Genomic DNA, 23068 nt, shown 5'->3' on the forward strand with positions numbered 1-23068 from the left:
CCCCTTGTCCAGCCTCCTTGCCCAGCCCCCTTGCCCAGCTCCTTTTCCCAGCCCCCCCTTGCCCAGTCCCCCTTGCCCAGCCTCCTTGCCCAGTCCCCCTTGCCCAGCCTCCTTGCCCAGTCCCCCTTGCCCAGCCCCCCTTGCCGAGCCCCCCCTTGCCCTGTCCCCCTTGCCCAGCCTCCTTGCCCAGCCTCCTTGCTCAGCCCCCCTTGCCCAGCCCCCTTGCCCAGTCCCCCTTGCCCAGCCCCCTTGCCCAGCCCCCTTATCCAGTCCCCCTTGCCCAGCCTCCTTGCCCAGTCCCCCTTGCCCAGTCCCCCTTGTCCAGCCCCCTTGCCCAGTCCCCCTTGCCCAGTCCCCCTTGTCCAGCCCCCTTGCCCAGTCCCCCTTGCCCAGTCCCCCTTGCCCAGCCCCCTTGCCCAGTCCCCCTTGCCCAGTCCCCCTTGCCCAGTCCCCCTTGCCCAGCCCCCTTGCCCAGCCCCCTTGCCCAGTCCCCCTTGCCCGGCCCCCTTGCCCAGCCCCCTTGCCCAGCCCCGGGCTGCTCACACACTGGGGCAAACTCAGGTTGCTTTACTCTGTTTGGAAGGCGGCAGCTGGGCGCGGGAGTTCCTGGCGCGGTGGCCCCGCCCCCGCCGCTGTCTCAGTGTTCGATCTCCATGGCGTCGGGCAGTCAGTATCCAATGGGCGGGTGTGGGCGGGGCTGGAGGGGGGGTTCCCCTGGCGGGCGCTCCGCTCCGCTCCGCTCCGCTGATCCAGGCCGCCTCTTGCCGGCTGCGCCGCCCCACTTGGAGAAATGGACAAAATTCAATAATACGGAAAAAAAACCCGAGCAAGTTCAGCGCGCATGCTCCCAAAAAAACCCCAACCATCCTAACACAGAGAGAAAAGTCACCGAAAGCAGCCCAAGTGCAGGTAACGATCTCAGATCTCCCCTCCCTCCCTCCCTCCAACACCCCCACTCACTCAATTGTTTGGGGAGAGAGTGACAATAGCAGCAGGTTTGACACAGGGACAGGAGTGTGCCTCACTGTTGCTGCCAGTTTCATGTGATCTTGTCATTCCGTGTCCCTGTGTCTCTGTCTGTGTGTGTGTGTGTGTATCTGTGTATCCCTGTCTCTGGCTGTGTCTCTGTGTGTGTCTCTGTATCTCTGTCTGTGTGTGTGTCTCTCTTTCTCTGTGTCTCTGTCTATGTGTGTGTCTCTGTGTGCGTCTGTCTGTGTGTATCTCTGTGCGTGTCTGTGTGTGTGTGTCTCTGTGTGTGTCTGTCTCTGTCTCTCTCTGTCTGTGTGTCTCTGTGTGTCTCTGTGTGTCTCTCTGTGTGTGTCTCTGTGTGTGTCTGTCTCTGTCTCTGTCTGTCTGTGTGTCTCTGTGTGTCTCTCTGTGTGTGTCTGTCTCTGTCTCTCTCTGTCTGTGTGTCTGTGTGTGACTCTCTCTGTGTCTCTGTGTGTGTCTGTCTGTGTGTGACTCTGTGTCTGTGTGTGTGTGTGCTGATCAATCAATTAGCTCAAGTTAAATCCGTGTTGCTTATTATTATTTTTTGTGGAGGAGATAATGTGGCCGGCTCGCACCTTTCACTATTCTCCCACTCACTGAAGTGAAGGCTCAAACTTGGGGGCTGCGAGGGAGCGGAGGACAGCGCTGCCCGCTCCTAATTGCTGTGACTTTAATTTGATCTTGGCTTTCTGTCTATTTGTGTGATATCTGCCTGTCTGTCTGTCTGTACTGGGCATTCTTTCGATCGCTCACCCCCGGCTTGAGTTTAATATTATCTACGTGGAGCTCTCTCTCTCTCTCTCCCTCCCTTCCTCCATCCTTACTTCCCAAATTATTAAAACCTTGTAAATGACAGGAGTGATGCGGATGTGATGTTTCTCTTCACCCTCCTCCCCGGAGTTTATTGCGATCTTTTACAACGAATGTAAAAAAAAAACAGAAACCGTGCGATTTTCCTGCTCATTTCACACATAGCCAGCTCCGGAGTTGTATTAGGTTTGGTTTGTAGACTCTGTGTGTGTTTACGGGGAGGGGGTGAGTTTAATTTATGATCTTGTCTCAAATATTGTCATCTGTTGTGTTAAGTGCGTGTGAGGACGGAGGGGGGAGACTTTAAAGGACCAAAGTTTCTAAAATGTGGCTGGGAGAATATTTCGCCCTGTCTAAGTTGAGAGAGAGTGTGTGATGTGTAAAGCCTGATCGAGCAGTCAGTTGGTTATGGAGGGTTAGATAGAGAGAAAATGAAGGGAACACCTATACGATCAGAGAGCCCCCCTGCCTCCCTCCCACCCTCAGCCAGAGTTTGAGCAATGGGAAAGTACACTACTCTCCTCTGATCCCAGGGAAGATTGCTGGAGATTTTATGACCGGCAAATATACTTCGATACAAAGTTCCGTGCCAACGATCGCAGCGATCGAAAGCCCTCATTTACTGTCGACTGTTAAGATTATCTGGGTTCTTGCAATACGACAGAAAACAAGGTCTTTTTTTCTTTACAAAGGCATTTTCAGAATGTGCAGTGTGATTTGCAGTTCGCCTGGGACGGCAAGGGGGGGTGGGGGTGGAATGGGCACCTTTTCAACAGAAAATCGAAAATCATCCTTTTATTTGGGGGGGGGGGGGGGGAGGAGGGAGGGAGGGAGGGGGGTCAACTTTCCTCCCATTATAACAGGTGCCGGAGCGATCAATCAAATGTGGAGTTTGGAGCTTGCGGAGGGAGAGGGAGAAAGGAGATTTTTACAAGCTGCCCAGCAAGGAAAAAATGTTTGACCTGTGGCAATCCAGAAAAAAAATGACTCCCTCCCCAAACCCCTCACCTTCTACAGATCGATGAATCCAGTTTAAACTGAATTACCTTTTAGTGTCCAAGTAAGGTTGTACCCCCTTGTTAGGGGGAGGGTGGGGGGGTAATGGGGAGTCAGGGCAGCAAGTTGCTTTTTTTAACTGGGGGGGGGCACTTGAAATTGACATTAGTTCTCAAAGTTTAACCTCCAACCGCTGGAAATTGACATTGTTTAAGAGCAACTTTGTAATCAAGTTACAAGCGAACGTCGCCCTCCTCCCCTCGGTGCCTTGTTTAATTTATCATTTTTAATTCTACTGATGATAATCTGCCCGGGTTTCCATGGATACATAAACTGATCGAATTTAGAACGCCAAATTTGACGAGCCTCTAACACACACACAACCTTAAAGGCTTGCACATTCTTCTGCCATCTCGCTTCATTGCTTAATGATTATGTTGTTTTCCCACCAAATATGTCATATCCATGGCGACCATGGAGGTTTATTGTCTTTTTCAAGAAATAGCTCACATAAGTAATTAATGACCTTTCCTCCCCCCCCCCCCCCCCCCTCCCCTCCTCCCCACTCCCTCTTCGAGCACAGTCAATGTCATCTTGCTGGTTTTTTTTCTCCTGTGTCACAATTTAAAACATTAACCGGCTGACAAAGAATGTTTCGAAAGAAAACAGAAAACACTTTGCCGGGGGTGGGGGGCGGGGGGGGGGGGGGTGGAACTTAAGTTTAAAACTAAATCTTCCTACGTTCGGTGGTTTTGATCGCTTTATTTCTATTTATGAACAGGGCCATGTGTAAATAGGACGCAAGTCTAATTTTGACCTGTTAATTTTAATTGAGATATCCCGCAATGTTCCCTACTACCCTGACAATGATATTGCAAGCTACAGCGCAGAAGTTACAATTGTGCAAAACGGCTGACATTTATTCAACAGAATTTTATGGTTCAGTCACTGCTGAGGGTTGAGCACAGTAAGTGTGGCAAAAATAGATGTTATCCCCCCCCCCCCCCCCGCCTCCCCTCGTCCTTTAATGCTCCCGCTTATCGGCCATTCCAAATTGCAGTGTAGATTAGTCAGAATCGCAATGTATTTGTCCCCCATAATGGCAGCTTCGCATAATTAGAAGTCAATAATTTTAAAAGTTACCACGTCCAAGGTGCAAAATAAAAATTAGGGTGGAATTGGATGATTCAGAAAATCTGCAGCATAACCCTGGCCTTTTCTAGAATAATATCAAAGTCAACAAGAGGAGATTGTTCCACCTGCTTTAAGTTTGTGTAATTATTAATCTCCAATTGTTCTGGCTGTGGTATTGATATTGTGATATTATTTCCTGACCGTCAACACTCAGAATCTACTGGAGCACCTTAGCGTAATGGCTAGTTAATGTAAACTCCTCGCGTTTTGACTTACAGATGACAGTCAATTGTTGGGGGAGAGAAAAAGGACATTGCAACCTTCGATGCAATCAGCTTCAAATCAAAACTGGGTTGCTCGCGCTGGGTGCACCAACCTTATGATTTACATAGTTACACAAAACTTCATTGTTCGTTCTTTCATTCTGTTTGCAACAGACAAAATAAAATCTCGTATGTTGTTCCTGTAAATGGGACCGTGTGGCCTGTACATGGTCAGACTGTCAGATACAGTTAACACCCCTCATCAGAGGAAAAGTTGAGATTGCCCCCTGTTGCCCTTGGTCAGTGCTGTTTCCACGGCGTGTCCCAAATACCTTTGGGAGGGTGTGTGTGTGTGTGGTGGTGGTGGTGGGGGGGGGGGGGGGGGGGCACATGCACTTGGAAAGTGACCATTTGCCCCTTTAGAACTAATTATCGTGCTTAATACGTATTAAATGAATTAGCCAGCGTTGCTAGTATTACAGGGTAATCCTGCCATTGCTCAAGGTGAGACTATCAGGACAGAAGCTTCAACACAGGAGGCAGGCTGATTATTTCGGCAGGAGATTTTGTTTCCTGATCAAAGCACAGGGTGGGGGTGGTGGGTGGGGATTGTTTTGATTGATTGACAGCTGTCAGTCAATCCAAGATTATGTTGAGGAGGCAAGGAAAGCAGGGTCAAAACTTCACATCTACTTCATCAAAACCTCCTGAGGTTTCTTCTTGACATCAACCTTCTCTCTGTTTCTCTCTGGGTGGTTTTATTTCTGTAGCTGTTGTCAGCTGTTTTATTTGTGTTATTATGAACTCTTTCACGTTGGACAAATCCAAATGATCCCAATGTCTACTTAACCCTCTCTATTTTTAAACACCTACACCAGCTTTGCATTTATCTTATTCTGAAATGCTACAAACAAAAGAAAACTGTACTCAAAAAAATAAATTCACTCTGTGTAATATCTTAGTTAAAAATAAAAAGCAACCGAAGAATCTGAAACAATTAATGGAAAAAAATAAAGCGTGGTAAAGTGAAAGAAATCTCTGTTGTGAGATTAATATTACACTCTTTCAGATGACCAAGGACAGTTCAATGGGTCATTTCACGCAATAGTATCTGTTATATAGAGGAGAAAGTGAAGTTCTTATTAGATAACAAAAAAACAACTAATGTCCCAATTCACCTGCTGTGAAATAGTGCCCTAGTTATCCTTTAAAGTGACGAAGTTGAACGCTGACATGCTATTATTTAATCTGCAAGGGGCAATGGGATTTTGCTTTATAATATTTAATAGAAAGATTATTAAGGAGAAGCAGAATTATTAAGAAGCTGTGCTCTAAATTCCCCCTCTGAAATAATTTGTGGAAGAATTGTGGCCAGCAGCAAACTTAGTGGAAGTGAATCCACCCTGTGTGTTAGCAGCATGCCATGGTGGCAAGTATTGTGCGCGTCAACAAGGTTAGTGAGGTGACCAGAAATTTCTAAACATTAAAGGTTAAATCGCCATCTGTGGATGTACATATTTGTGTGTTTACAATGTCCAATTCAAATGATGAAAAATATGAAATTTGCAAACCAGCATTTGCACCCACAGATAAGTTCGATTTCCTTGACACCCCATTGGATAGTCAAATCCTCTCGTGCCGAGGTGATTTTTGTTTTGGTGACATTTGCAATTTAATCAGATGAAAATGAATTGAAAAAAGTTTTAACTGCTTTAATCATTTATCTATGGAGTAATAGTTAGAATGGAGATAGGGGATTTTAATAACATTAAAGTGCAATGTGCAGTCTTTTATTCCATCATAAAATCTGTTGGAACATTTGTTATAACCATGTTGGAAACCAATGCCTCTAGTCATAAAGTGCCTAATCTGTTTTTGCACTCATTTTTTAACTGCATAATTTAAAAAATATGTTCATTCCAGCTAAACTATAGGAAAGCACCCAGTTTCAGTCTATTTTGACAAAATATACAGTCAGCTTTAATCCAGATTCACAAAGAGGCAGGGAAGGAGGTGAATGGTTTTGGAACTATTCTTTCAGTCAGTATCAGGATGACAGTATTTCCTGATTCTGTGGTTGATAGTTTCGCCTTAACCACTCTGCTAAAAGCTTTGACTTTAGACACCCTTCGGTGTCCAACCCAAGTGATCACACTTCCCGTGTCACTCTTAGTCATGGAAGTTGCTGAGGTATTCAGCCGCCAGGGCATCACAATCAAAATTGGGATTCTGCCCTCACTTCACACCTGTCCTCCTCACCTATGCCTTTCGGCGAAACACCAGGCGGGAGACGGAACACTGGTTTTGAGGGCCAAAGATGCTGAGGCCAATTGTCGTGACCCTGCCATGACCTCAGCTGGGAACAGCTAACTGAGTAAAGACTGTAGAGTTGAAGCTGGGGCCTTCCTGGTTTGTAATGGTCAGCTAATGATTGGATGAAATAGCTGGGCACCACAACATGTCCAATGTACCTTTTCTGCATTGAGCTGAATGTTGAGCATGGACCCTAGTGCATTACTTTATCCACTCATTGAGATGCCAGTTGGTGATGGTCAATAACTCCCAAATGCAGCAAAGATCCTGATCTTGTATTCTTTTATGGTGACGTGTGCTTTCAACTATGTTTTACTATAAAAAGGTTCCATTGTATATGCGTAAATATTGTCACATGATTGGGAAAAGAAGTTAACAAGGCTGCCTTTTCTGGACTGTTCTAGTTTATCACTGTCCTGTGTTAGATTTGTTCTGGGCATGTGGATTTCACATCATGGACACCAGTTTGATCATCTTACACTTTACAAATTTCCGTAAGAAAATGATATTCTCACAGAACAACTAGAAATAAGTCACTCCACCTACTATCCAATATTACTCAGTATCGTAATTCGATCACTCACGCAGGCTTTTCCCCTCCTCTGCTTAAAAATAAATAAGAGCATTCGACGTACAAATACATGCATGTGGAATCTGGATTTTATTTCAGTCACGAGAAAGGGCTACGTTGCTCACTTGTGAAACAAAATACTCATTCCAGTGCCAAGCATGCAATGTACTACACCAGTGTTCCCGAATTCCCTTGAGCATCCCTGTTTTTCTGTATTGCAAACACTTCAACTCCAGTTTCTGCTCTTCCTGGTATATTAATTCCATGTTATACCTATCTCGTAAATGTATTATTTAACTATACAAAAACTTATAAATTGACTGGTAATGCGGTTGAATGAGCAGCTGCTAGCTGTCTGTTGTCCAGCAGTTACTCACCCCTCTCTGTTCAGCGCTCTGACAGTTATTAAATTTTTTAAAATGAAGAATACTGTCTGTTTAAACCGCGTTACGTCCTACTCTCTCAGGGTCACCCCCCCCCCCCACTTTGCTCCTCCCTCATTACATTCTGTAGGTAAAGCTTCACTTCAAAAGACACACACACATGGTTTTTTTTTCCTGACCTGGCGCTGCCAACAAGTCAACATCAAATGCTCTCTGAGGTGATGTGATACACCTTAGTGTTCTAACCGAGACGTCGTTCTAATTCCGCCACTTTTCCTTCACACATAATTCACAACACTTCTTCGGGCTTTTCCTTATTTGTTAAAATGTATTTCAGTGATTCCCCCCCCCCCCACCCCCCCCACCCACCCCTCCCCCCCCCACCACCACCCCTCCCCACCCCAAATCCTTCTGCAGCCAGTTTGTGCTATGACTGTTGAGATTGCCAATAACAGCATGCTACCTCAACTGCTAAAAGGTAGAGCAGGGGGTGGTGATGGAGCCTTGGGGGTGAGCGGGAGGGGGTGTTGGGAGGAAGGATTTGGCAAGTGGCTTAGCAGGAACAAAAGGTAGAAAACCATTTTAGATGTACATCACATCTGAATCTCAATGTTATCGATGAGGGAGCTCTGTTGACCCCCATCAAAATGTCAAAAACACGCCACACCAACGTTACAGCAAGCAGCAGGCTCGAAGGTTAAATTCAGAAACCAGGCAGTTTACAAAAGAGATAGTGTGTCCTGTGGGCCCACAAATAATCAACAATGGTGTACAGTGGGTTTTTTTAGTTGGAAAAATAATATTGAATACAAGTAGTGGAAATCTGTAACACCACAGAAACTGAAACTAGGTGAATTTCAAACTTCAAAACTGAGATTGTTAGATTTTTAGTAGGCGAGGAAATTAAGAGTTATGGGTCCAAAGTGAGAAGGTGGGGTGAAGATAGAGAACAGCCATGATCTAATGGATTGTTGGAAAAGGCTGGTCTGAATAGCTCCTGTTCTGATGTCGCATCCTATGTCCCTCCCTCCACGATTCCTCAAAGAACCTCAATTACTCTGAAAACCTGTGTCACTGTGTCGGTAAACTGGCTGTTGCGTTCCTCTTTCAATTAAAATGAGATTGAAATTGTTCCATATCTTTGCGAGCAGGGATTGCAAAGATTTGGGATTATCTTCCAAAGTCTTGTTTGTACCAGATCTCAATGAGCTGCAAAGAAATTAAAGTGCAAAGTGGAAATTCCTGCTGTTGAATCCTTCCCAACATGGAATGAAATTTTGCTGTTGTGATTGGGGCTGGAATATCCCAGAGCGATCACACTTCAGTGACGACAAAGACCAGCAACAGATCAGTGAGATCAGAAAGAAACCTTAGTGCACAACAACATTTTGATATTGATTATAAGTATGTAACTTTCTAAAGGCTGTCTTTCATTTATAACCTCCATAAAAAGGGATTATTATCAATAGGACCTTGACATCTCAAACCCTTTAGATCATAGGTCATAGAATTTACAGTGCAGAAGGAGGCCATTCGGCCCATCGAGTCTGCCCCGGCTCTTGGAAAGAGCACCCAACCCAAGGTCCACACCTCCACCCTATCCCCATAACCCAACCCAACACTAAGGGCAATTTTGGACACTAAGGGGAATTTATCATGGCCAATCCACCTAACCTGCACATCTTTGGACTGTGGGAGGAAACCGGAGCACCCGGAGGAAACCCACGCACACACAGGGAGGATGTGCAGACTCCGCACAGACAGTGACCCAAGCCGGAATCGAACCTGGGACCCTGGAGCTGTGAAGCAATTGTGCTATCCACAATGCTACCGTGCTGCCCACAATTTACTATTCCATCTTTCATCCTTCCTTCCTTTGCACAAATGTGGTCAAATTGGGATTGTTTGACAGCCCATCAAAGGTCCATTCTGCTCATAGTCATGTCTATTCAGAGCATTTCAGACCTGGCAAGAAAATCTTTATGACAAATACTAATTGAGTTATCGTCAAAACAACTTTCAAACAATGGCTTGCTACAAGCCCAACAGAATTTTCAAAGAAATATGCCCGTGAAGTTAGATTTATATATTTGACTAAGACGGTTTTAATTGGGCCCAAAGTCCATGTATAAGAGGAGGTTTTCGTCGGTCCCAGTGAGTGAATGAGTCCAGGCTGACCCATACGACACTAAATGCCCGTGAAATTCTTAGCTCAAGTTTAAAATTGAGCAAACACGGGTGAAACTTTATACTAATTTCTAAAAATAATTTCTATTTGTCGGGCAGTGTGATGGTGGCAGTTTTTGCGATAGGATTGACAGTCGAGGCTACACCCTCCTCTCCAGCACATAGGACAGCAAATGCGTAAACGTACTCCATTTATCTGACAATGCCTGTGCTGAGACTTAATCACTCTGATATCACACGGTGGGATACACCAGCAGCTGCTTTGCCACAAAACCATAAATTCAACTTTTAACGTAGCAGGCATATCTTAACTACAAGTTAATGAATCTTCCAATGCTGTAAATACACCGCTAACAAAACTGAAGATAAATTCCACCTGCCTTCTTTAATCAACGGAAGAACAAATAAGGTATAAAAGAAAAAGATGTCCAATTTAAAGTATGGTTTCCTTTCACTCAATTTGCTGAGGGTTGTTCCATTCAATGCTGATACCTGTTGTATTGCTTAAACATTTCTGTTGTTCCTTGTTCTAAGTGAATATTTGAAACTGTTTATTCATTAACTGGGTGAACTCGGTCCTCTGCATGCACTGTAGGTATGTCCAAACCATCTTCTACTATTAAGGGCCCCTGCTTCCCAGGAAGCTGATAGCATCCCAATGGAATCTAAAATGTAACAATCATTCAGCAGTTTGTGTCCTCTTACGATTAGATTGTTCGAGGAAGTAAGCACCGAGCATTCTGAAACTTGGATCTGGCTGTTGGTAAAGAGGGTAATGCCCTTTGCATTGCTTACACCTAGGCAGTGAATTTGTTTTGAGGTTTCTGTACCTGAGCCTTTCCTTCGCTTAGAGCGTGCAATTAACCTAATGCTTCCAGCAGGTTTTGGTGTCGTTGAAATGTTAGTGGGTAAATTGGACTTTTGAAAGAAGCAAGTTTTGTAATTTAGTAATGTTGCAAGTTTGTGCAATTAATGGAAGTTGATGAAAATGGGTGGCTGTAGGTGGAACGCTGACATAAGCTGTGGTTTCCACAACTGACACATTCCCAATCTCAGCCCGGCAATGCAGCGGAATCAAGGTGAGCCAGGAAGGTGAGAAAGGCGGACAAGTCACCAGGGCCTCTGCCATGGGCGCCTTCCAACAGTTTGGTAACTTTCCAAATCTGGTCCCCTCATATTAGCAGAAGGTCAGACGCAGATAACCAATTCATACAAGTCAGCAGAACAATCAACACATGTGTTTTGTGAGGAAGTGGCCGTTAACTGGAGTGAAAAGGTTTATAAATCACTGTGGAACTGAGATCGTCACTGTCCTATTGTAATGGTTCAAAATTCTACGGCACCCACTGTATCAGGAGACAAGAGTGGGTGAACTGTGCCTTTGTGCATTTTTGAAGAGCCTTCAGGGGAACGGAATGGGTTCAGATAGTAAGTGGTTGGGTTTTTCAGCTTTGGTTTGCTAATCACTGAAGCTTTTCACTGGTGTAAATTCAGGGTACAAAGTGCAGTGGAGACCATGCTGTACATCCAGGGGAGGATGAATGTGTTACCTTTAGCCGTGGGCTTAAATAGTAAGCGCTATCAGTTCACTGTGAATGCATAAAGATAGAACCAGGCCCCAACAACAATCAATCCTGGTACAAACAGCTTGCCAAGGATCGACCTGATGAAACCGTTTGTAACTGAGATCCACACAGCTCTTTACGCAGACGGTAATGTTGCAGCTTGACTTTTTATTCCTCAGGTTTGTCCTACCTAGAGTGCCGAAGGTTAAAGGGCAATTTCATAAAAGTGAGCAAAAATCATGAAGAGTTTTGACAGAGAAACTGTTTCCAGTGGCAACACAAATTTGAGATAATTGGCAAAAGAGAGTGAGACGGGAACGAGGGGGAACTTTTCTGTCACGTACGTTAGGAGCTGAGACACTGAGGCACAGCTGAAAAGGGTGCAGGGAGATTCAATCGTAAATTAGAAGGGGCATTAGCCAAATACTTGATGGGAAAATAATACAGGGCTATGGTGAGAGGTCAGGGGAATGGAACTAATTGGATATTCTTTCAAAATGCCAGGACAGGAATGTTGGACTAAATGTTGTCCTGCTGTGCTGTATCATTCTATAATACTAGTTATAATAGACAATTCCGACTGATTACATGTAACAGCTCCGGATATACCAGTTTATAAAGAATTCCCGAATACTAACACTGTGTAACTTCATGTCCGGATTGGACCACTGTCTTATTGGAGAAGTTACCCCATTTCATATCTGCAGCCCTTGCAACATGAATTATATTTACTAGATAGTGCGCAAGCTGAAATTCCCTGCTGGTCGGCCGACACAGAATTGTAAACGTTTTCTTGGAATTACAAATAATTACCACGTCCTGGGTGTGTCCCTGACATAAGCAGTGCTGGCGTGACGGGGCTGATTGTACCTGAGTTTGGTGTAAATGTCTGGTGTAGGGTTGGCAGTTGGTTTTCTCAGTGACCAGCTGAAGGTACACGCACCTCTCCATCTGAAGCAAAGCCAAGCTTGAGCTTCCTCGGGATAGCTTCTTTAATTGCGGCTGTATTTGCAGCTGACATGCTTGGCTCAGCTGCAGCAATGGCTTTATTTGGGGAGTCCATGGGCGGGATTCTCCACCCCCACGCTGAAGTGGCCGCACCGTCGTGAACGCCGTCGAGGTTCACGACGGCGCGGAACGGCCCCGGTCCTGACCGATTCAGACCCTGACAATGGGCCAGTATCGGGGCCGCGTCATCTACCCGCGCCAGGCCTTGTCCCCCGCGTAAAAGCGGCGCCGAATAGATGACGCGGCCGGCGCCGCATAACGGACGTCATCCGCGCATGTGTGGTTGCCGTCCGGTCCAAATCCGTCCCGCAAGAAGATGGGGGACGGATCTTGCGGGGCCGCGGAAGGAAGGAGGTCCTCCTTCAGAGAGGACGGCCCGACGATCGGTGGGCACCGATCGCGGGCCACCCCACATTCAAGGTGAAGCCTGGTGCAGGATCCCTATCGCCCCCCCACAGGCCGCCCCCCCCCCAGGGTTCACGCACCGCCCACGACTGTAGTGACCAGGTGTGGACGGCGCTGGGGGAACCCGCTGTTTTGGCCTGGCCGCTCGGCACATCCGGGCCTCAGAATCGCAGGGGTGCCGGAGAATCGCCATTTTCGGTGTCTCCAGCGATTCTCCGGCCTGCGGCACGCAAAACTCAATCGGCCCGTTCCCGCCACTTGGGAGAATCGCGGGAGGGCGTCGGACCGGCGTCCCCGGAAATTTTGGCGGCCCAGGCGATTCTCCCAACCGGCGTGGGAGTGGAGAATCGCGCCCATCCCATGTCCATACATCCTCCTCTACAGGTATAAACAATGGCCTGGTTGGCAGCACACTTGCTTTTGAATCAGGGGTCCCACTCCCGGGCCTTGGGCACAAAGTGCAGGCTGACCCTCCACTGGGACAGCGCTGTGTTCATGGGGGTGCTGTTATTTGGCTGAGATGTCCAATTGAGGCCTCATGTGTCCACTCAGGTGGACATAAAAGATCCCATTTGGCAGGAGCACTGGGGAAATTCTCCCTGGTATGCTGGCCAATATTTCCCCCTCAGCCAACAATCAAACAAATATGATCACCTTGCTGCTGGTGAGATCTTGTAAATTGGCTGCTGTGTTCCCGACATTTCAAGCACTTTGGGACAACTTAAGATCAAGAAAGGTGCTATTTAAATGCAAGTCTTCCCACGGAATATTCAGCTCAGCGGTCCATGGGTCCATAGTGCCACTTTTGATTTTCTTCCTCCTATGGACTGCACATTATTATAGTTCGCACAGCTTCTGAGAGTCCGCGCACAGGTACAGCAGGCAGTAAAGAAGGCAAATTGGATGTTGGACTTCACAGCGAGAGGATTTGAGTGTAGGAATAGAGATGTTTTACTGCAATTGTATCGGGCATTGGTGAGGCCACAGCTGGAGTATTGTGTGCAGTTTAGGGGCTGGTTTAGCACAGTGGGCTAAATCGCTGGCTTTGAAAGCAGACCAAGGCAGGCCAGCAGCACGGTTCAATTCCCGTACCAGCCTCCCCGAACGGACCCGGAATGTGGCGACTAGGGGCTTTTCACAATAACTTCATTTGAAGCCTACTTGTGACAATAAGCGATTTTCATTTCATTTCATTTTGGTCTCCTTATCTGAGGAAGGATGTCCTTGCTATGGAGGGAGCGCAGCAAAGGTTTACCCGGCTGATTCCTGGGATGACGGGACTGTCATATGAGGAGAGACTAAGCCGGTTAGGATTATATTCATTGGAGTTTGGAAGAGTGAGAGGGGATCTCATAGAAACGTACAAAATTCTAACAGGATTAGACAGGGCAGATTCAGAAAGAATGTTCCCGATTATGGGGGAGTCCAGAACTAGGGGTCATAGTTTGAGGATTAGGGGTAAACCTTTTAGGACTGAGGTGAGGAGAAATTTCTTCACCCAGAGAGAGTGGTCAATCTGTGGAATTCACTCCCACAGAAAGTGGTTGAGGTGAAAACGTTGTGTAATTTCAAGAAGGAATTAGATAAAGCTCTTGGGGCTAAAGGGATCGAGGGATATGGAGGGGAGGGGATCAGAGTATTGAACTTGATGATCAGCCATGATCATAATGAATGGTGGACCAGGCTTGAAGGGCCGAATGGCCTCCTCCTGCTACTATTTCCTATGTACGGATAGAGTGGATGGGCAGGCACTCTTTCCCAGGGTGGAGGGGTCAGTCACCAGGGGGCATAGATTTAAGGTCCATGGGTCAAAGTTTAGAGGAGATGTGCGAGGCAGGTTTTTTACACAGAGGGTGGTGAGTGCCTGGAACATGTTGCCAGGGGAGGTTGTGGAAGCAGATACATTAACGGTGTTCAAAAGGCATCTCGACAAACACATGGGACGGGTATAGAGGGATATGACACTAGGAAGTGCTGAGGGTTTTGGCAAAGGTTGGTATCATGACCGGTACAGACTTGGAGGGCCGAAGGGCCTGTTCCTGTGCTGTATTGTTCTTTGTTTTTTGTACTTATACTATAATTTCTCAATGCCAGTCCATATGGTGCTATAGGGACAGGCGGATGTTCATTCAGCGAAGGCAGGAGGTCTTGGCGAAAGGTAGTCCCGGGGGTCAAACCCAAAACTTTAAGTTAAGGAATCTAGTGACCAAGTATTTGATGTACCTGGGAATCCAGCAATAATCCAGCTTGTGCCGACATGGTGAGCCAAGCTAGAACTAGATTGGATTTCCTCGGCTCTCAAGCAACAAAAACATGTCCCCGTCAGATCTATATTTTAATTACTCTCCAACACCAACGTACAACCCCCCAAAAAAGTTGCATTTATTTCCTTTTACAGCCTAAGGTTCAGCAATCTTTGAGCATCCTTAATAATATTTGAATATTAAATTTTAATTAGAAAACAGAATAATGCCTCATTTCAGATCTTTTTAATAAATGAAGTAGGGAATTTGTAATAAAATAAAAGACTTAGAAAATCAATTAGTCCTGGGCTCTATGGTCTCAACGTTAACTCTTTGATGACCGAGGGAGCTTCAATTCCTTTGCAGCATCTGATGCAAGTAGACATTGTGTGGAAACAGGATGCTGGTGAGAAGGAGACCCCAGATCGCGAGCATGCACATTGTAGCTCAACCTGAAGAAAATGGAGAATGTTAATTCCTTTATTTATGTTGCTAAGCACACTGCTGAAAGCCCTAGAGGGTTAAAGTTATGGATCATAAATATTTGGATATCCTGTAATGTGTCTTTTACTTCACCCTGTATATTACATACTATTTTACTTGCTAAATTTAATTAATATTATATGCTACTATGATTCAACTGCTTTTCTGTATCATGATTTAAACTTATTGGGAAAAGGGCTTCCAAAGAAATGAGAATCTAAATTAATTTTTAACCTAGATTTATGATTAATATATAATACTTCACACACATCGCACTAACCGATGCAGTTTATTTTTCTTGCACAGGCTGTTTATGAATCATTCCCCAATATTTGTTGAAGAGAAGGTAGCCCTCTCCACCCTGACATTTGTTCACCGTATAAGTTAAAGATTTTGTTGTTCAGTGGATATTTTTATATTCTTTGCCGGTTTTGAATTATTTATCAAAGGTGGGTCCCTGCAGGAGTTTATGTGCAATTCAGCTTGATACCAACAAAGCCCGCACTCTGCCAACATCCTTATATTAAAAAAATAAAATAAAAGTAATTTACAGACGATTGGAATTTGTTCGTGTTTTATAAAAGGCACCTGTGATTCGTGAGAGTTTTATTATCTGTGTAGCAGCCCCCCCCCCCCCCCACTGACCTGCAGCCCTCCCCGATCTCTGTGCTGCTCCAGATATGGCCTCTGTGCTTCTATCATTCATCGCTGCAGACTGCTTCTTTTTTAACCTACCTCTTTGGTCGAGAGTTTGGGTCACCTGCCCTATTACCTCCTCGTTCAATGGCAAATGTAGTTTGATGACACTCCTGTGAAGCTATTTTATCTGCAAAATGTTGTTGATGTGATGTGGGCTTTGACAGGATGAAGTCATTGGATGTTTGATGTCTTTTTTTTAAAATCGTTCTGTAGAATGAGGGCATGGCTGGCAAGGTCAGCGTTTATTGCCCATCTCTAATGTCCCTCGGAAAGGTGGGGAGTGCCTTCGTCCTGAATTGCTACAGGACTGTAACCCGGTGACAATAAACGGGTGGTAATATGTGTCCAAGTCACTCATGTGACGGAGGTCACAGTTTTGGGAGGTACTTCCAACTTGCTGGAGTGTATGTTGGAGTCACGGTGCGCCAATGGTGGAGGGAACGGATAGTTACGGTGGTTAGATGGGTGCTAACCAGGCAGACTGCTTTAACCGGAATGGTTTTAAGCTTCCTGATCATTGTTGCCGCTTTGACCATCCCGGCAAGTGGAGAGCATTCCTTCACACTCTTGACTTGTGCCTGTAGGTGGTGGAGAGACTTTGGGAAGTCAGGGGATGGGCCATTTGCCGCAGGATACCCAGCCTCTGACCTGTTGTAGTAACCATGGCTTTTAAATGGCCATTCCAAATGTGTTTCTGGTCATTGGTGACACTCAGGATGTTGATGTTGGGAGCCTTAGGTTGTCGCTCGTTAGGAGATGGTCATTGTCTGGCGCTTGTGTGGGCGAATATTACTGACCATGCCCGAGCCGAACCCTGACGTGGCCCAGCTGGTGCTGAGAGTGCGGCGGCACTATTTCCTGATGCAAGGAATTTGCCATGAAGCTAAACATTGGAGAAGATCAAGAGAAAGCAATGAAACAGGAATATGACAAACGTTGGAGTTCCAGTGGGTAAATTAGTTGCTGGCACCTCTGGGCACCAACAAGGCAGGAGTTTTCAGATCGGTTATTTGGGGATCTTCCAGGAACATAATCCATTGAAAAAAATGTCTCAATGCGGTGCCCATACCCATCCAGGTGAAGTTCACCTGAGTCAGCAGCCAGTGTCTAACTGGAACTTATGACCAGGAGATTGTTCAGCTGAATGTATGGTTGTCAATCACAGAATAAAATAGGATTGCGGGGCAGCGTTGTGGCGCAGTGGTTAACACTACTGCCTCACGGTGCCGACGATCTGGGTTCGATCCCGGCCCCGGGTCACTTAATTGGAAAGAAAAATAATTGGGTACTCTAAATTTATAAAAAGAAACAACATTCACCCAAGCAACTAGATAGAACATTCTGGATGACAAACAGCAGAACTGCACCTTTTTTTCCCAATGTATCCTATCATGAGGTGTGGGCATTTCGGACGAGGTCAGCATTAGTGGCAGCACGGTAGCATTGGGGATAGCACAATTGCTTCACAGCTCCAGGGTCCCAGGTTCGATTCCGGCTTGGGTCACTATCTGTGCGGAGTCTGCACATCCTCCCAGTGTGTGCGTGGGTTTCCTCCGGGTGCTCCGGTTTCCTCCCACAGTCCAAAGATGTGCAGGTTAGATGGATTGGCCATGATAAATTGCCCTTAGTGTCCAAAATTGGCCTTAGTATTGGGTGGGGTTACTGGGTTATGGGGATAGGGTGGAGGTGTTGACCTTGGGTAGGGTGCTCTTTCCAAGAGCCGGTGCAGACTCGATGGGCTGAATGGCCTCCTTCTGCACTGTAAATTCTATGATAGTGGCCCATTCCTAATTGCCCTCGAACTGAGTGTCTCGCTCGGTCTTTTCGAGGTGCAGTTAAGGGTCAAGCACATTGCGACGGGCCTTGAGTCACATGTAGGCCAGACCGGGTAAGGGCGACAGATTTCCTTCCCTAAAGTGAAGCAGATGGGTTTTGATGACAATCTATAATAGTTGTGATGGTCACCATAACCAGGGCAGCATGGTAGCATAGTGGTTAGCACAATTGCTTCACAGCTCCAGGGTCCCAGGTTCGATTCTCCACTGGGTCACTGTCTGTGCGGAGTCTGCACATCCTCCCCGTGTGTGCGTGGGTTTCCTCCGGGTGCTCCGGTTTCCTCCCACAGTCCAAAGATGTGCAGGTTAGGTGGATTGGCCATGCTAAAATTGCCCTTAGTGTCCAAAATTGCCCTTAGTGTTGGGTGGGGTTTACTGGGTTATGGGGATGGGGTGGGAGTGTGGGCTTGGGTAGGGTGCTCTTTCAAAGAGCCGGTGCAGACTCGATGGGCCGAATGGCCTCCTTCTGCACTGTAAATTCTGTAAATTCTATGATAACTGCGACTGGTTTTCAATTCCAGATTTTAATCGCTGAATTTAAATTCCGCCAGTGCCGTGGTGGGGTTTGAACTTGTGTCCCCAGAGCTTTAGGCTGGGCCTCTGGATTGCTAGTCGAGTGACATTACCCCCGATGCAGTGATGACTTGTTGACTGTGTCACCTTGGTTCATTTGGTGGCATTCCTACCCATGGGCCATGAGGTTGTGGGTTCTCTCATGCCTCTGAACACTAACACTACCAAACAAAAATAGACCAATTGAGAACGTTGTTGCTTATGGGACACGGCCAAGCACTTGAAGATGTTCCAAAAGGCCAAATGCAGATATTACTGAAACCGTATGAATACATGGCGAAAATTCCCCTTGTGTTCAACACAAAAGGCTAATTTCTTGTCTGGGAAGCTGAGAATGGAACTGGACAACACAGAGTGGAAAAGGAAGGCACCAATTGGATAAAGAACAGAACTGGCAGCTTAAGTATAAGATTGACGCTAATAAATATGATCCGAAATTGGGGGAGCCTCTTCCCACACAGAGAGTGGAACATCATTCCCACGAGAAAGAGACGTGGTAAATAGGAATGACATTGGGAAGGCTTGATAGATGCAGCAAGGGGAAAGGAATGGGAGGTCAGGCTGACGGATTAGTTGAAGCAGATTGGAGGGACGCAAGCGTGGAGCAGAAATACCAGCAGGGGTTAGACGGGCTGAGTGGCCTGTTTCTGCATTGTGAATTGTCTGTTGTTCACGGAGGCGGTTAGCAGCTTCGAGCCGGTTTCTGATCTGCTCATCAAAAAAAACCAGACTGGACCCAGTCAACGTTCACTCGCAAAGGAAATGTATCTGTGGTGTTTGTAGCAAATGATAATTTTACACCGAAACTGTGATTAACATTTTGAGGAAAGGTTGGAGTCGCTTTGCACAGAGCAAAAGGGCGGCCTGTAGCGCACGTGGCTTCATTCCTGAGTTTAAATCTCACAGGTTTTCGCACAGGGAGGCCCTGAACTCAGATAAACTGACGGAAGGAAAAGAACGATGTCGGACAACCTGGAGGTGATAGGTCAAATCGTAGTGACTGCTCATCGTCTAGCACAGGGGATTAGATCATCAACGTTCCCCTTACTGACTGGATAATAGGACGTTATACCCACAGCATGAGGGGCAAAGAGACGATTTCCGAGGAAACATTCACAAAATGAAAAGATACACCAAATGATCTTTAGTCTGAAATAGACAAAATGCGGACAATAGGGAGGTCCTCTATGATAAATCATCCGCTCTAAATGTGTGCAATGTGAATCAAGGCATGAATAATGGGGTAGTGTGTGTGGGTGGGTGTGTGTGTGAGTGTATGTTGGTGCAGTGTGTGTGTGTGATGGTGCAGTGTGTGTGTGTGTAATGGTGCTGTGTGTGTGTGTGTGATGGTGCTGTGTGTGTGTGTGAGGGTGCAGTGTGTGTGTGTGATGGTGCTGTGTGTGTGTGTGAGGGTGCAGTGTGTGTGTGTGTGAGGGTGCATTGTGTGTGTATGTGTGTGATGGTGCAGTGTGTGTGTGATGGTGCTGTGTGTGTGTGTGTGATGGTGCAGTGTGTGTGTGTGAAGGTGCAGTGTGTGTTTGGGTGTGTGTGATGGTGCAGTGTGTGTGTGATTGTGCAGTGTGTGTGTGATGGTGCAGTGTGTGTGTGATGGTGCAATGTGTGTGATGGTGCAGTGTGTGTGTGATGGTGCAGTGTGTGTGTGATGGTGCAGTGTGTGTGTGATGGTGCAATGTGTGTGATGGTGCAGTGTGTGTGTGTGTGATGGTGCTGTGTGTGTGTGTGTGTGATGGTGCTGTGTGTGTGTGTGATGGTGCAGTGTGTGTGTGTGTGTGATGGTGCTGTGTGTGTGTGTGATGGTGCAGTGTGTGTGTGAGGGTGCATTGTGTGTGTGATGGTGCAGTGTGTGTATGTGTGTGATGGTGCTGTGTGTGTGTGTGATGGTGTAGTGTGTGTGTGTGTGAGGGTGCATTGTGTGTGTATGTGTGTGATGGTGCAGTGTGTGTGTGTGTGTGATGGTGCTGTGTGTGTGTGTGTGATGGTGCAGTGTGTGTGTGATTGTGCAGTGTGTGTGTGAAGGTGCAGTGTGTGTGTGGGTGTGTGTGATGGTGCAGTGTGTGTGTGATGGTGCAGTGTATGTGTGATGGTGCAATGTGTGTGATGGTGCAGTGTGTGTGTGATGGTGCAGTGTGTGTGTGATGGTGCAGTGTGTGTGTGTGTGATTGTGTTGTGTGTGAAGGTGTAGTTTGTGTGTGTGCAATGGTGTAGTGTGTGTGTGTGAAGGTGCAGTGTGTGTGTGTGTGAAGGTGCAGTGTGTGTGTGTGTGATGGTGGTGTGCATGTGAAGGTGTAGTTTGTGTGTGTGTGAGATGGTGCAGTGTGTGTGTGAGAGGCTGCGGTGTGCGTATAGTTGTGTGTGTGTGAGATGATGCAGTGTGTGTGTGTGATGGTGCAGTTTGTGTGAAGGTGCAGTGTTTGTGTGATGGTGCCGTGTGTGTGTGTGTGATGGTGCAGTGTGTGTGATGGTGCAGTGTGTGTGATGGTGCAGTGTGTGTGATGGTGCAGTGTGTGAGTGTATGTTGGTGCAGTGTGTGTGTGTGATGGTGCAGTGTGTGTGTGTGATGGTGCAGTGTGTGTGATGGTGCAGTGTGTGTGAAGGTGCAGTGTTTGTGTGATGGTGCAGTGTGTGTGTGTGATGGTGCAGTGTGTGTGAGAGGCTGCGGTGTGCGTGTAGTGTGTGTGTAAAATGTTGCAGTGAGTGGGTGTGTATAGAAGTGCGTGCGTGAGATGCAGTGTGTGTGTCTGTGAAGTGTGTGTGTGAGATGGTGTAGTGTGTGTGATGATGCAGTGTGTGTGTGTGAGGTGTGTGAGATGATGCAGTGTGTGTGTGTGAGGTGATGCAGTGTGTGTGTGTGAGGTGATTCAGTGTGTGTGAGGTGTGTGAGATGATGCAGTGTGTGTGTGAGATGATGCAGTGTGTGTGTGTGAGGTGATGCAGTGTGTGTGTGTGAGGTGATGCAGTGTGTGTGTGTGAGGTGATGCCGTGTGTGTGTGTGAGGTGATGCAGTGTGTGTGTGTGAGGTGATGCAGTGTGTGTGAGGTGTGTGTGATGATGCAGTGTGTGTGTGAGGTGATGCAGTGTGTGTGAGGTGTGAGAGATGATGCAGTGTGTGTGTGTGAGGTGATGCAGTGTGTGTGTGTGAGGTGATGCAGTGTGTGTGTGTGAGGTGATGCAGTGTGTGTGTGTGAGGTGATGCAGTGTGTGTGTGTGAGGTGATGCAGTGAGTGTGTGTGAGATGATGCAGTGTGTGTGTGTGAGGTGATGCAGTGTGTGTGTGTGAGGTGATGCAGTGTGTGTGTGTGAGGTGATGCAGTGTGTGTGTGTGAGGTGATGCAGTGTGTGTGTGTGAGGTGATGCAGTGTGTGTGTGGGAGGTGATGCAGTGTGTGTGTGTGAGGTGATGCAGTGTGTGTGTGTGAGGTGATGCAGTGTGTGTGAGGTGTGTGATGATGCAGTGTGTGTGTGTGAGGTGATGCAGTGTGTGTGAGGTGTGTGTGATGATGCAGTGTGTGTGTGTGTGATTGTGTTGTGTGTGAAGGTATAGTTTGTGTGTGTGCAATGGTGTAGTGTGTGTGTGTGAAGGTGCAGTGTGTGTGTGTGTGAAGGTGCAGTGTGTGTGTGTGATGGTGGTGTGCATGTGAAGGTGTAGTTTGTGTGTGTGCGCGATGGTGTAGTGTGTGTGATGGTGTAATATGTGTGTGAGATGATGCAGTGTGTGTGTGTGTGATGGTGCAGTTTGTGTGAAGGTGCAGTGTTTGTGTGATGGTGCAGTGTGTGTGTGTGTGATGGTGCAGTGTGTGTGATGGTGCAGTGTGTGTGATGGTGCAGTGTGTGAGTGTATGTTGGTGCAGTGTGTGTGTGTGATGGTGCAGTGTGTGTGATGGTGCAGTGTGTGTGAAGGTGCAGTGTTTGTGTGATGGTGCAGTGTGTGTGTGTGTGATGGTGCAGTGTGTGTGAGAGGCTGCGGTGTGCGTGTAGTGTGTGTGTGAAATGTTGCAGTGAGTGGGTGTGTATAGAAGTGCGTGCGTGAGATGCAGTGTGTGTGTCTGTGAAGTGTGTGTGTGAGATGGTGTAGTGTGTGTGATGATGCAGTGTGTGTGTGTGAGGTGTGTGAGATGATGCAGTGTGTGTGTGTGAGGTGATGCAGTGTGTGTGTGTGAGGTGATTCAGTGTGTCTGAGGTGTGTGAGATGATGCAGTGTGTGTGTGAGATGATGCAGTGTGTGTGTGTGAGGTGATGCAGTGTGTGTGTGTGAGGTGATGCAGTGTGTGTGTGTGAGGTGATGCCGTGTGTGTGTGTGAGGTGATGCAGTGTGTGTGTGTGAGGTGATGCAGTGTGTGTGAGGTGTGTGTGATGATGCAGTGTGTGTGTGTGAGGTGATGCAGTGTGTGTGAGGTGTGTGTGATGATGCAGTGTGTGTGTGAGGTGATGCAGTGTGTGTGAGGTGTGAGAGACGATGCAGTGTGTGTGTGTGAGGTGATGCAGTGTGTGTGTGTGGGGTGATGCAGTGTGTGTGTGTGAGGTCATGCAGTGTGTGTGTGTGAGGTGATGCAGTGTGTGTGTGAGAGGTGATGCAGTGTGTGTGTGTGTGTG

The 23068-nt window shown here is 46.9% G+C and overlaps 1 protein-coding gene across 5 annotated transcripts in view; it reads left to right on the forward strand.

The window, feature by feature from the left end:
* Positions 1 to 753: 753 nt before the first annotated feature.
* Positions 754 to 23068, forward strand: part of casz1 (castor zinc finger 1) — a 750295-nt gene continuing 727980 nt past the window's right edge. For all 5 annotated transcript variants that reach the window (XM_072477862.1, XM_072477866.1, XM_072477864.1 and 2 more), the window contains exon 1: positions 754 to 909. The gene's annotated coding sequence lies outside the window, so the exon portion shown is untranslated. The remainder of the gene's footprint in view (positions 910 to 23068) is intronic.

The sequence above is a fragment of the Scyliorhinus torazame genome, chromosome 16, assembly GCF_047496885.1.
Source record: "Scyliorhinus torazame isolate Kashiwa2021f chromosome 16, sScyTor2.1, whole genome shotgun sequence".
Lineage (NCBI taxonomy): Eukaryota > Metazoa > Chordata > Chondrichthyes > Carcharhiniformes > Scyliorhinidae > Scyliorhinus > Scyliorhinus torazame.